The sequence below is a fragment of the Dipodomys ordii genome, unplaced genomic scaffold, assembly GCF_000151885.1.
Source record: "Dipodomys ordii isolate 6190 unplaced genomic scaffold, Dord_2.0 Scaffold194, whole genome shotgun sequence".
NCBI classification, from domain to species: Eukaryota; Metazoa; Chordata; class Mammalia; order Rodentia; family Heteromyidae; genus Dipodomys; species Dipodomys ordii.
In genome coordinates this window covers 2,255,876-2,267,921 of record NW_012267410.1, presented here as the reverse complement: position 1 = coordinate 2,267,921, position 12,046 = coordinate 2,255,876, and positions in this window count along the sequence as shown.

Genomic DNA, 12,046 nt, shown 5'->3' with positions numbered 1-12,046 from the left:
GTTTTTGTAATTTTTCCCTTATCATAAAATAATGCAAATTGTAGTTCTGATTTTGGTTTGATTAAAGAAACTATTTCATTTTTCTAATTGGAAAGGTTAGGTAAGACATTTGAAATATGAACATACAGACCCACTTTATTTATGGAGCTTACTCATTTGACATTGTTAACAGTTTGTATTTTTCCCAGAGTACATATTTTTAGTCAGAAAGTATTTAGTTGTGTAATTTTTTCTTTAATTTCTACTATCTTTTTTCTTTTCTAGAGGGCTTTATACTTAAAATGTGTTGAGAATTTTTATTGCCTTTATGTCGGTCTGAATTTTCTCAAGTAACCCAGTTTTTTTATGTGCTGCTTGGATAAAGACATTTTAGAATCCCTCTAGAATAATTCATCTTGGAAAACATCCTATAGACATGATTTGCTGGAGGCAAGCTAACATTACAGATTAAAAGTCTACACCAAGACAATAGAAAAGGAAATCATAGTTTCTTCAAATCAAAAGGAAATGATATATTTTCCCCATTGTGTCTGAAAGATCCATTTAAAACTTTGTTAGAAGGAAAAGCACACCATTGCCAGCCTAATAATGTATCACGCTTCATCCATTTGTTTAACCTGCCCTTTGAACTGAGGTCATAGCTACAAGTATACTAGAAGCTTAAAGAAATCTCTTCTACAGAAAAGTGGTTGATTTATATTAAGTGATTCTAGTGATGATACAGGAAAAGGGAGAATAAAATTGAAACAAATCAACTTGAATCTCCAAAATGGGAGTTTAGAAAAATCACTAGCTGGAAATGCACCCTGTCATATGCCTTTAAGAGCCTGTCTCCTGCTTATTTACAAATAATCATAGAGAAAACATAATCCAGTGCTTTCAACAAGAAACTCCCTGGCACTCTCTACAGAAAAACTTTTATTAGCTACTGAAGCTGATTTTTGTTGCATCTCCCATTATGGACTAAAAGAGCTTCGCACTTGACGTGTCTCAGATAAACTACAATAAAGAATCATTTGCTTGTCCTAGACATATACTAGTTATTGCAAATAAGGAACACCATGAGACTTATGTTTCTTTGGGCTTGGCTTACTTCACTTAATATAATTTTTTCCACATCTTTCTATTTCCTAACAAATGGGGCAATGCCATTCTTTCTGATGGAGGCATAGAATTCCATTGTGTGTGAGTGTGTGTGTGTGTGTGTGTGTGTGTGTATCACATTTTCTTGATCCATTCATCTACTGAGGAGCATCTGGGTTTACAAGCAGAAAAGGTCAAAACTTATGTACATATGACCATATAAGATGACATTAAATGAACTGAACCCCAAGATAGGAACACAAGAGGTTTTATCATTGTTCCTATTGTTTTTAATGTATTTGTAATGTACTATGTGATTTTTTTGGTTTCTTTTGTATATTCTTCTCCCATGGTATAACCCCTGTTTTCACTGTATTTGATTCTGGTGCTCTTGTGTATACATTGTATATACATTTTTCTAATTTGGAGAGAGGAAGGGAAATAACAAAATGCTGAAATAAGGATACAGGTTGGCCCATTGTAACAATGAGATGTACAAGAGACTATGCTGAAAATGAACCTTACAACTTCAGTGGTGGGGGTGTGGTACTTGGGGAGGTGGGAAGGGAAGGGATGGTAGGGGGAAAACAAAGGAGGGGGTAAAATGCTCTATAGGAAATGGACTCATTACCTTGCTTATGTAACTGTGACCCCTCTGTACAGTATTTTTACAATAAAATATATATTTTTAAAAGATCATTTGCTTAGCTTGCATTCAAACAAGCAATATAAATGGGACATAATCTTATTTTCTCTTAGAAACCATGTTACTTTCCCCATATTTTATAGGTTGTCACCTTATACATTTTTTAACAAATACTTATTTTCTTATATTTTAAACAGACATTGTGGATTCTGTTTATGAGAAATCTATGAAGTGCCTGGGTAAATCAGGGTACCACATGCATAAAGAAGCTTAATTTTATCTTCTAAGCTCTAGGTTAAATTAGAGTCAGAATAAATGTGCAGTCTTAAATCCACATAAATGGAGCTGAGTGAAAAACAGAAGCCAACTCAAGGCCTTCTTGTGCTTTGAGAAACTGGACATCAACACTGACACAAGATCTGAACAGAAGATAAATCTTTACAGATAAAGATCTAACAATAGTCTCCACAGTATCATTAGTAAGCAGGGAAGAATAGAGAGGAAAATAAAATCTGGAGAATCAAACCCCAAACATTTTCTTATGTAGCCTTTTTCCCATCCCCTTCCCTTCTTAACGTCTCTGAAATTCCCATTAGTGAAGTCACAATAACAAGCTCTGTATGCACTAATTGAATAAAGATGTCAAATTATTCATTCACCACAAGACACATGTGATACTCAGCTGGCACAAAGCAGTTCAGCCATACTGGTCCCAGTCGTTTGGTTAAATATCAAGTTCAAGTTTGGAGCAGTCATCTTCCCAAAGCCCCAAGGCCTGAACAATCCTGACTTGGTCCCCATCTAAGTGGTCCCAAAGCTCAGTCTAGTCTTCTTCTTTTGGGGTCCTCTTAGAGCCCAATGGCTGTCATCCACTGTTTATGATTGGTGGCCTGACTCTAATGGTTATGTATTTTTAATGTTATCCCTGATTAAAGGCAAATATTTTTCTTCTAGAAGGTTGGAAGAGAGGAACCCATTCCATCTTTTTTCATTTTCTCTTAGTTTATGGACATGTTGCAGCATGCACATGATCAGTAGACTACAAGCCTCACAGGCTCAGGAATGCTGATTCTAGACAGGTGGCTGTTCTAAGCAATGCTATCTGGATAAAGGAGGCTAGGCTTAGCACAAACTAGAGAAGAAAACTTTAGCTCTGCTTCCCTGGAGAAGAAGTCAGCGGGCCAATGTGACTTTTTTTAGTCTCTTCAGGCTACTGTAACTATACAGTATCATAGACAGGGCAGTTTACAAATAACAGAAATGTATTTTTCACAGTTCCGTAAGTCATGCTGGTCTGCAGGGCCCGATTTATTCTTTCATAAACTCTTCATTTAAGAGTTCACTGGAATTGTTTGAGAACTACATTAATTGATTCTAAGGACAATGACATCAGTGGTGTAATATCTCCTCATCAGGGCCAAACTTTTAAAGGTCCCACTGCTTTCTAATACACCAAAGTCCAAGCTTCCAACCTACCTTCCCATGGGACATACTCATTTCATGTCCCGACTGTATACAGAAGTACTCTTCTATATTTCTCCAACACACGTGTAAAACAGATAAAATAATAGGGAACAAGAATAGCTTTCTTCAAGTGGTGAGGTGAGGACCACCCTATGATAAAAAGCAGATTAGTTGTTCTCTATAGAGACCAGGTCTGTGTCCCTGCTTTCTGGTGTACTAAGCTCCAAAGTCATGAATGACCTCTGATCTCAGTACAAAGCTGCCCACTTGGTCTAGAGTTATAGTATGAGGAATAGACATATAGCTGCTAGAGGCAACATGAGTCAAGTTATATAACGTGGATTAGTAGATCAGAGGAGCACTCCTCTTTCTTCACGGTCAGAGACACTGGGACATTTCCCTGTGCTCTATAAAGACGCTGAGAGGTCAGGCCTGAGCAGGCTCTTGAGTGCTAGCTCTCCTGATAGGTGGATTCAACCTAAGTCTTTTCCACTATTTCATACCAACAGATAGTACCCAGGAGTAGTGTCATGCAGATCTCTATGTGGAAAGGCTATTCCTGAGTGATGCCACCGAACCGTGCTACTCACATTCATTAATATCCTCTGGGTTGTTGGGCTCCAGGGCTCATGTCTATAATTCTAGCTATTCATGAGGCTGAGGTCTGAGAATCATCATTTGAAGACAGCCACAGGAAGAAAAGACTGTGTGACACTTCATCTCCAGCAAAAAGTAGGACTGGAGGTGTGGCTCAAGTGCTGGGAACATCAACCATTAGCAAAAAAATCTAAATCATGAGTTTCTGAATTTAAGCCCTAAAACCTGAACCCAAAATGAATGAAAAAAATCAATCTGGTTTTATGACTTTATTTTAAAAATATGACCAAGAAAGTCTAAGGCATTTTCAAAAATAAAACCAGGATTTCCGTCTTCAACTTCTTTGTCAGGGTTTCTTTTACAACAAGCCAGTGTGTTTAGCTCTTACAAACGGTAGAAATGGACTTAATCAAATGAATTAAAATTTCTTTTTTGATATCAGAAACCTTGTTCAGTGTTGAACTTAGTCACAGTTTTCTTAGAATGAGTGAAAGCAATGCAAGAACCAAATAATTTTTCATCCTGAATCTCCAATGTAATTCAAAGGAATTTCTGCTTACCAGATTAATTAATATTTATATTTATGATATTGGTGCAGTTACTATTGGTTCAATACTTACTCTGTGATAAAGACTGTGTCTAGCCTTTAGTGTGAATCCCTGTGATTCACAGATGACACCTTAAGTATTGTGTGTATGCATGTATACTGTGTGTGTGTGTGTGTGTGTATCTGTATTGGGGCATGAGCTCAAGCCCTTACTTTCTCCTACTTTCTCCTTTAGCTTTTTTACACTCAAAACTTCAGTGCTACCACTCAAGTCATATCTCTACTTACAGCTTTTTGTTGATAAATTGCAAAAAAGGTGTTTTGGTTTTTTTATTTGGTGTGTTTGCCTCAATTGGCTTTAAATTGTGATCCTTATATCTCTGCCTCCTGAGGAATGCAGGTGTGAGCCATTACTATTTACAGAAAAGGAAATCAAGACATGGGGAGTGCAAGCATCTAGTCTAGGGTCTTATGTCAACAAGAAGCAGAACCGAAATCTAAACTCTGTTCTATCAGAGTCTACAGTCTGTGTTTTTGAACTGAACATTACAAGTTCTTTGGGAAGAAGCTTGGGTATATACAGTTGTCACAACCACAAAGATATAGAAAGTCCTCTTCTGAGATATCACCAAAGATGGATAGCCCAGTTTGCTTTTTTTTAAATGTCTTTGACAGTGAGGAAACTGAGATTGGTAAGAAATGGAGGCAAGTCAGGGAAAAGGATGAATTAAAAGGCACAGTTAGGCTGGGAAGGTAGTTCAGTGGTAGAGTGCTTGCCTCACAAGCATGAGGCCCTGGGTTCAATTCCTCAGTACCACATAAGCAGGAAAAGCCAGAATAAGCTCTGTGGCTCAAGTGGTAGAGCGCTAGCCTTGAGCTGAAATGCTGAGGGACATCGCCCAGGCCCAGAGTTCAAGTTCCATGACAGACAAAAAAAAGACACAATTTTCAAAGGCAGAGATCATGTCTTATATAGATAGCTAAGCCATATACTTCACAGGAACAAGAAGTTGCAGGGAAAATGGTACTGAGCTAAGCACCAAACAGAGGCTATTCTCCTGAAGATAGAAATATAAGATTTTCTTACACATTTCAAAGTATCTGATTTCCAATTTTAGTAAACAGTTTTTAGAATGTAACTTGAGCAAAAAGATCCTGAAATGTCAAGCCGTTGGAATGTGAACTTAAGTTATAAAGGAGCAGAATTTAAATTTACCTTCTTTATTAAAAGACAAATGTAGCTGTTCTGGTAATTTTGATTCTAGATAAAGTAGAACTTAAGTACACACAAAGATATTCCAATAAACATTTACATTTTTCCAAGGAAAGTGATAAAAAAAGAAAAGATTCCTTCATGCTGAGATTATGGGAAACATAATTTATGTGGAATTATGCTTGCATGAATCATCAGGTTAAGGAAAACAATCTTCTCATTCCCATTTTTCTTCAGGGTCAGCCTACAAAGGCTTGATTTTTCAGGACTAGCCAAACCTTACCTTCCAATTCATTTCATACTGGGCTGATTTGATGTAAAGATACACAGGTATCTGTTTCCTGGGATGTTGCTCACTCATGAAATTATTACAGTGTTTTTATTTCCTTTCTGCCAGGGATATAAAATCTCCAATTTTCTGGATTTGTACTGAGAAAGTCCCCAGTCAACATTGCTGCCTAGATTCACAGTGGTATTTAGCATGAGGGCTGAGCAGGGATAAGAGGAAGGTGCTGAGAATCTATTATTCATGTTTTGACAGAAGACACGAATTTAAAAATCTTTAAAATGGGAATTGTGCCATTTTTCTAACTGCAGTAGCTAGTCAAGCGCTGGTCCATAACTGCAGAAAGCTTATGTGATCACGGATCGCTCTGCAGCAAAATGAGTTGAGCTGCCAGAGGAAGCACCACAAAGAATTAAAAATGACTCAAACGTAAATGCAGAAAAGAAAATGAATGGAAACCAAACTCAGAAAGGTAGTGCAAAATATAAATCAGGAGCCACTGAGCATTAAATTGTGCAAAAACTCAAGGTCCCAAAGCTACCAGGAGTCAGGAGAAAGACTTGGTAGAATTTTTGTTTTTATTTGAGAATAAACATCAGTAACTCCAGAATCTACTTTGATAAATATTAATTGAGCAAAAATCACAGGCAAAGAAATCAAAAATAGAGGAAAGTATATACAATAAGTAACTATAGATAAGAAGATACACTTTCCCACACCTACATAAAGTAGATATTTTACTATGTATTTGTCTGTTTATTTGTGTGCCAGAACTGTGGCTTGAACTTAGGTCTTCAGCACTGTTGCTTAGCTTTTTCTGCTCAAGATAGTTGTTCTATGGTAAATAAATAGTTGTTCAGCCAGCTTTGGTATAGGCTTGTGATCATTTGGGTAAATGCCCAAAAGTGAGATTGCTGGGTCATAGGGGAGCTCTATGTGGAGTCTCTTGAGGAACCTCCATGCTACTTTCCAAAGTGGTTGAACAAGTTTACACTCCCACCAACAATGCAGTAAGGTTCCCTTCTGTCCACATCCCCTCCAGCATCCGTTGTTATTAGATTTCTTGATTATAGCTCTTCCAAATAGGGTGAGGTGCAATATCAATCTTGTTTGGATTTGCATTTCTTTTATGACTAGAGAAGTTGAGTATATATATCTTCATGAGTCTATTGGCCATTCTTATTTCCTCATTAGAGAAGTTTCTCTTTAAGTCTATAGCCCACTTATTTATTGGATAGTTATGCCCCTCAGTAGATCAAGAAAATGTGGTAAATATATTAATATACATATATATGTAATACATATATGCATATATATACATGTTTATGTATCTGTATACATATATGTATATGTGTGTGTATATGAATTCTATGCCTCCATCAGAAAGAATGACATGGCCCCATGTGTTAGGAAAGGGAAAGACATGGAAAAAAATCATATTAAGTAAAGTAAGCCAGGCCCAAAGATACATAGGTCCTATGGTTTCCCTTATTTGCAATAACTAGTATATGTTTAGGACAAGCTATCTACATACAACCATATAAGATGATGTTAAGCGAAATTTGAACCCCAAGATAGGGACACAAGTGTTTTTTTTCTTGCTTGCTATTGTTTTTTTATCATATGTATAATATACTATGTGATTTTTTTGTTTCTTTTGAATGTTCCTCCCCCATGGTATAACTCCTGTTTTCACTGTGTTTGATTCTGGTGCCCTGCATCTTGTATACACTTTTATAATTTGGGGAGGGAAAGGGAAATAACAAAATGCTTAAATGAGGATACAGGTTGACCCATTGCAACAATGAGATATATAAGACACTATGTTGAAAATGAACTTTACTACTTGGGGAGGGCAGTGGGAGGAACTAGGAGGTGGAGAGGGAAGCGATTGTAGGGGGGAAACAAAGAAGAGTGTAACAATGCTCAATAGGAAATGGACTCATTTACCTTGCTCGTGTAACTGTAAACCTCTGTACAGTATCTTTACAATAAAAATATATTTATGAAAAGATAGTTGTTCTAATGCATGAGCTACAGCTCCATTTTTCCTTATTTTGGGGTGGGGGGGCTGGGTTAATTGTAGATATGTGTCTTTTAGATTTTCCTGCCTAGGCTAGCTTTGAAACATGATGCACATGTCCAACTTCCTGAGTAGCTAAGATTATAGGCATGAATCCCTGAGGTCCAGAAAAGAGTATTTTATAAAACCATAGTGCTAATATTTTCAAAGGAACTTTAGCACAGATATTATATGGCAGAGTTAAAAGGTAGAAAAGGAAGGTAAAGAAGACCAGAGGAAGATGGCAGAGGAGAAGCTGGAGGCTAAACAAGCTCTCGCATAGAAAGCAGTTTTAGAGTTCCAGTGAACAGTCCTAGGCCAGAGAATTACACCAAGTGTGCCATCACAGGACAGAGAGTTAGGCCAGAGAGGGAAAATCCAGGCAAGGAGACAGATCTGAGCACTTGCCGGTAGCAACTGCTGCGGCAGCAGCAGCCATGGCCACCATACCATCAGAGAGAGTCCAGGACAAGGCACCAGACACAGTGTGTGAGCAGATTATAGTCACCACTACCAAGAACTGACAAGGAGCGGAAATCTTCATCCTGCAGATTGCAGACCAGGGACGGCCCAGGAACCAAAGGTCTGGCATGAGTAGAACAATGACATCCTCACTCCTCACAGAGCAGTGGTGGGAAGGCTGCCCCTCCTCCACCAAAGAGATCTCCATCTTTCTTTGTAAATAACTTTTTTTATTGTGAAAGTACTGTAGAGGGGTTACAATCACATGAGCAAGGTAAAGAGTACATTTCTTATCCAGCATTGTTGCGTCCTCCTTTGTCTTTCCCCTACCATCCCTGCCTTCCCATCTCCACTACATTCAGCCCCCATCGCCCTCCCCTTCTTCCCCCCACTGCCTATATTTTAGTTTTTCCCTCCTGCTCCCCAAATTATACCAACATCAAATACAGTGAAAAAGAGAGCTTATACTGTGGGGGAGGGACATACAAAACAACAACAAAAAATCACATGGCTCCCATGCTCCTGGGTTAGAAGGATCAACATAATGAAAATGGCAATACTTCCCAAGGCTATCTATAAATTCGATGCAATGCCTATCAATATTCTAACCTCATTCTTCAAGTAAATAGAAGAGGCAATCCAAAAATTCATATGGAACAATAAAAGATCACAAATAGGAAAAACGATCCTTAACAGAAAGAACAGGGCTGGAGGAATATCAATACCAAATTTCAAACTCTACTACAAAGCTATAGAAATCAAAACAGCTTGGTACTGGCACAAGAACAGACCTCAGGACCAATGAAATAGAATTGAAAACCCAGAAATGAACCCACAGACCTGTAGCCTCCTAATCTTTGATAAGGGAGCTAAAAAAATAGATTGGAAGAAAGACAGTCTCTTCAATAAATGGTGCTGACAAAATTGGTTAATCACCTGTAGAAAACTAAAGCTAGATCCTTATATATCACCCTGTACCAGAATCAATTCCAAACGGATCAAAAACCTTGGAGTCAAAGAAGACACCGTGAAAACATTACAGGATGGAATAGGAGAAATTTTAGGTCTTCTTGACACAGGCCGAAATTTTCTTAATAGAGACACAGAAACACAACAAATCAAAGAAAGGTTGGACAAATGGGATTGCATGAAATTTCAGAGCTTCTGCATGGCAAAGGACATAGCTAACAAGATCAACAGAAAGCCCACAGATTGGGAGCAGATCTTCACTAGACTAACAAGGGACAAGGATCCCATATCTAATATATACTTCGAACTCAAAAAATTAAATCCCCCAACAACAAATCCTCAAAACAACTGCCCGATAATTAAGTGGGCTAAAGACTTAAAGAGAAACTTCCCTGAAGAAGAAATAAGAATGACCAATAGACACCTGAAGAAATGCCCAGCTCTTCTAGCCATAAAAGAAATACAAAACAACATTGAGATACCACCACACCCCAGTTAGAATAGCTATAATCAAGAACTCTAATAACAACAGATGCTGGAGGGGATGTGGACAGAAGGGAACCTTACTGCATTGATGGTGGGAATGTAAACTTGTTCAACCACTTTGGAAAGCAGTATGGAGGTTCCTCAAAAGACTCCACATAGAGCTCCCGTATGACCCAGCAATCCCACTTTTGGGCATTTACCCAAATAATCACAAACAAGGCCACTCTAAAGTTACCAGCACGACTATGTTTATTGAAGCATTATTTACCATAGCTAAGATGTGGAACCAACCCAGATGCCCCTCAGTAGATGAATGGATCAAGAAAATGTGGTATATATACACAATGGAATTCTATCCCTCCATCAGAAAGAATGATATTGCCCCATTTGTTAGGAAATGGAAAGGCTTGGAAAAAATTATATTAAGTGAAGTAAGCCAGGCCCAAAGAAATATAGGTCCCATGGTTTCCCTTATTTCCAATAACAGTATATCTCTGGGACAAGCAGAAAATGTCAGATAAGATGATGTTAAGCAAAAGGAACCCCAAGATAAGGACACAAGTGTTTTGTTTTCTTTCTTGCTATTGTTTCTAAGTTATTTATAAGGTGCCATGTGATTTTTTTTGTTGTTTTGTATGTCCCTCCCCCACGGTATAACCCCTGTTTTCACTGTATTTGATGTTGGTATAATTTGGGGAGGGGAAGGAAATAAAACAACTTGTTTAAATAAGGATACAGACTGACCCATTGCAACAATGAGATGTATGAGTTGTTATTTCGAAAATGAACTTTACAATTTAAGCTGGAGGTGCAGTGGGGGTGGCAGGAAGGGGAGTTTAGCTGAGGAGGTGGGAGGGAAGGGATGGTAGGGGAAAAACAAAGGAGGAGGCAGCAATGCTGGACAAGAAAAGTATTCATTACCTTGCTCTGTAACTGTAACCCCTCTGGACATCATTTTCACAATAAAACACTTTTTTAAAGAAAATAAAAGTGCAGAATCCGGTAGGGGAACAAAAAAGGAAGGTAAAATGAAATAGAGGAACAAAGGGAAAACAAATGCAGCAATGATACTCAGTAGACATTATATCAAAAATGAACTATACAACTTGTGGGCGGGGACAGGAGGGAAAAACTGGGAGAGAACAAGGGGAAAGATGACATTATCCAAAAAGAAATGTGTTCTTTACCTGTTTCATGTAACTGTAAGCCTTCTGTCCACCACCTTTATAATAATTAAAAGAATGAAAATTTTGAAAGAAGCTAAAATGATCTCCCGATATCAGATGTAAAACTAGCTTGACATAGTTAAATTAGTACTTTAAAACCGGCTTTATAACGCACATGTGTATAAATATGCACACAGTTCAATTACAGTGCTTGCACTGGAGTGGAAAGGGAGAGATGTTTTGAGTAAAAAAGAAACTTCTTTCATCTGCTTTACACATCTACATATACAAAGTAATGTTTTATCTATAGTCAAAGCTGTACTAAAATAGTACAGAAAAACAGCTTTCATATCTGAAAATACTTTAATACCTTTCATTCTCAACACTTTTGCATTTAATGGTATTGGGCATTTATACCTAATATTCCATTTCATGAGTGTATCACCTTAGTTTCCTAATTAGTGGATATTTGGGTTGTTTCTATTTGTTCCCATTGTCATGAACTATTTCATGACGAGTATTACTGTGACAAAAATATATGAGTGATTATATCCTTGAGGTAAAAATCTTAGCGTGCTTAGATATGGGATAAATAGAATTTAGAATGTTTAATATGACAATCAGGAATATTTCCTTCCAAAGTATGGAAACAGTGACACCTCTACTGTGTTGGCCTGTTCTCCACATAATCTGACAACTTGAGGGGAATCTCCAATCCTTTATATGTAAGTCTCATGGGGATCAACAGTACCTCATGGCTTCAATTTTCAGTACTTAATGAAATTTGACATTTATTAACTATTAAATATCCATATATGTGTTTGTATGTGAGAGAGAAATGGATGGATAGATAGATGGATGGGTAGATAGATAGAAAGATCCTTTTGTAAATTATCTGCATCCCTTGTAATTTTTCCCTTTGAATTAAAATTTGTCCTTTCTTTTTGGAGTTTTTGAATTTTTATGTATGCGTGCCACAGAACTTGTCTTTACCAGGTGCCAGATATACTGTTTTCTGTTTTATTTACTTATTTTTGTCCCTTTGCACCAACATGTATTAAACAA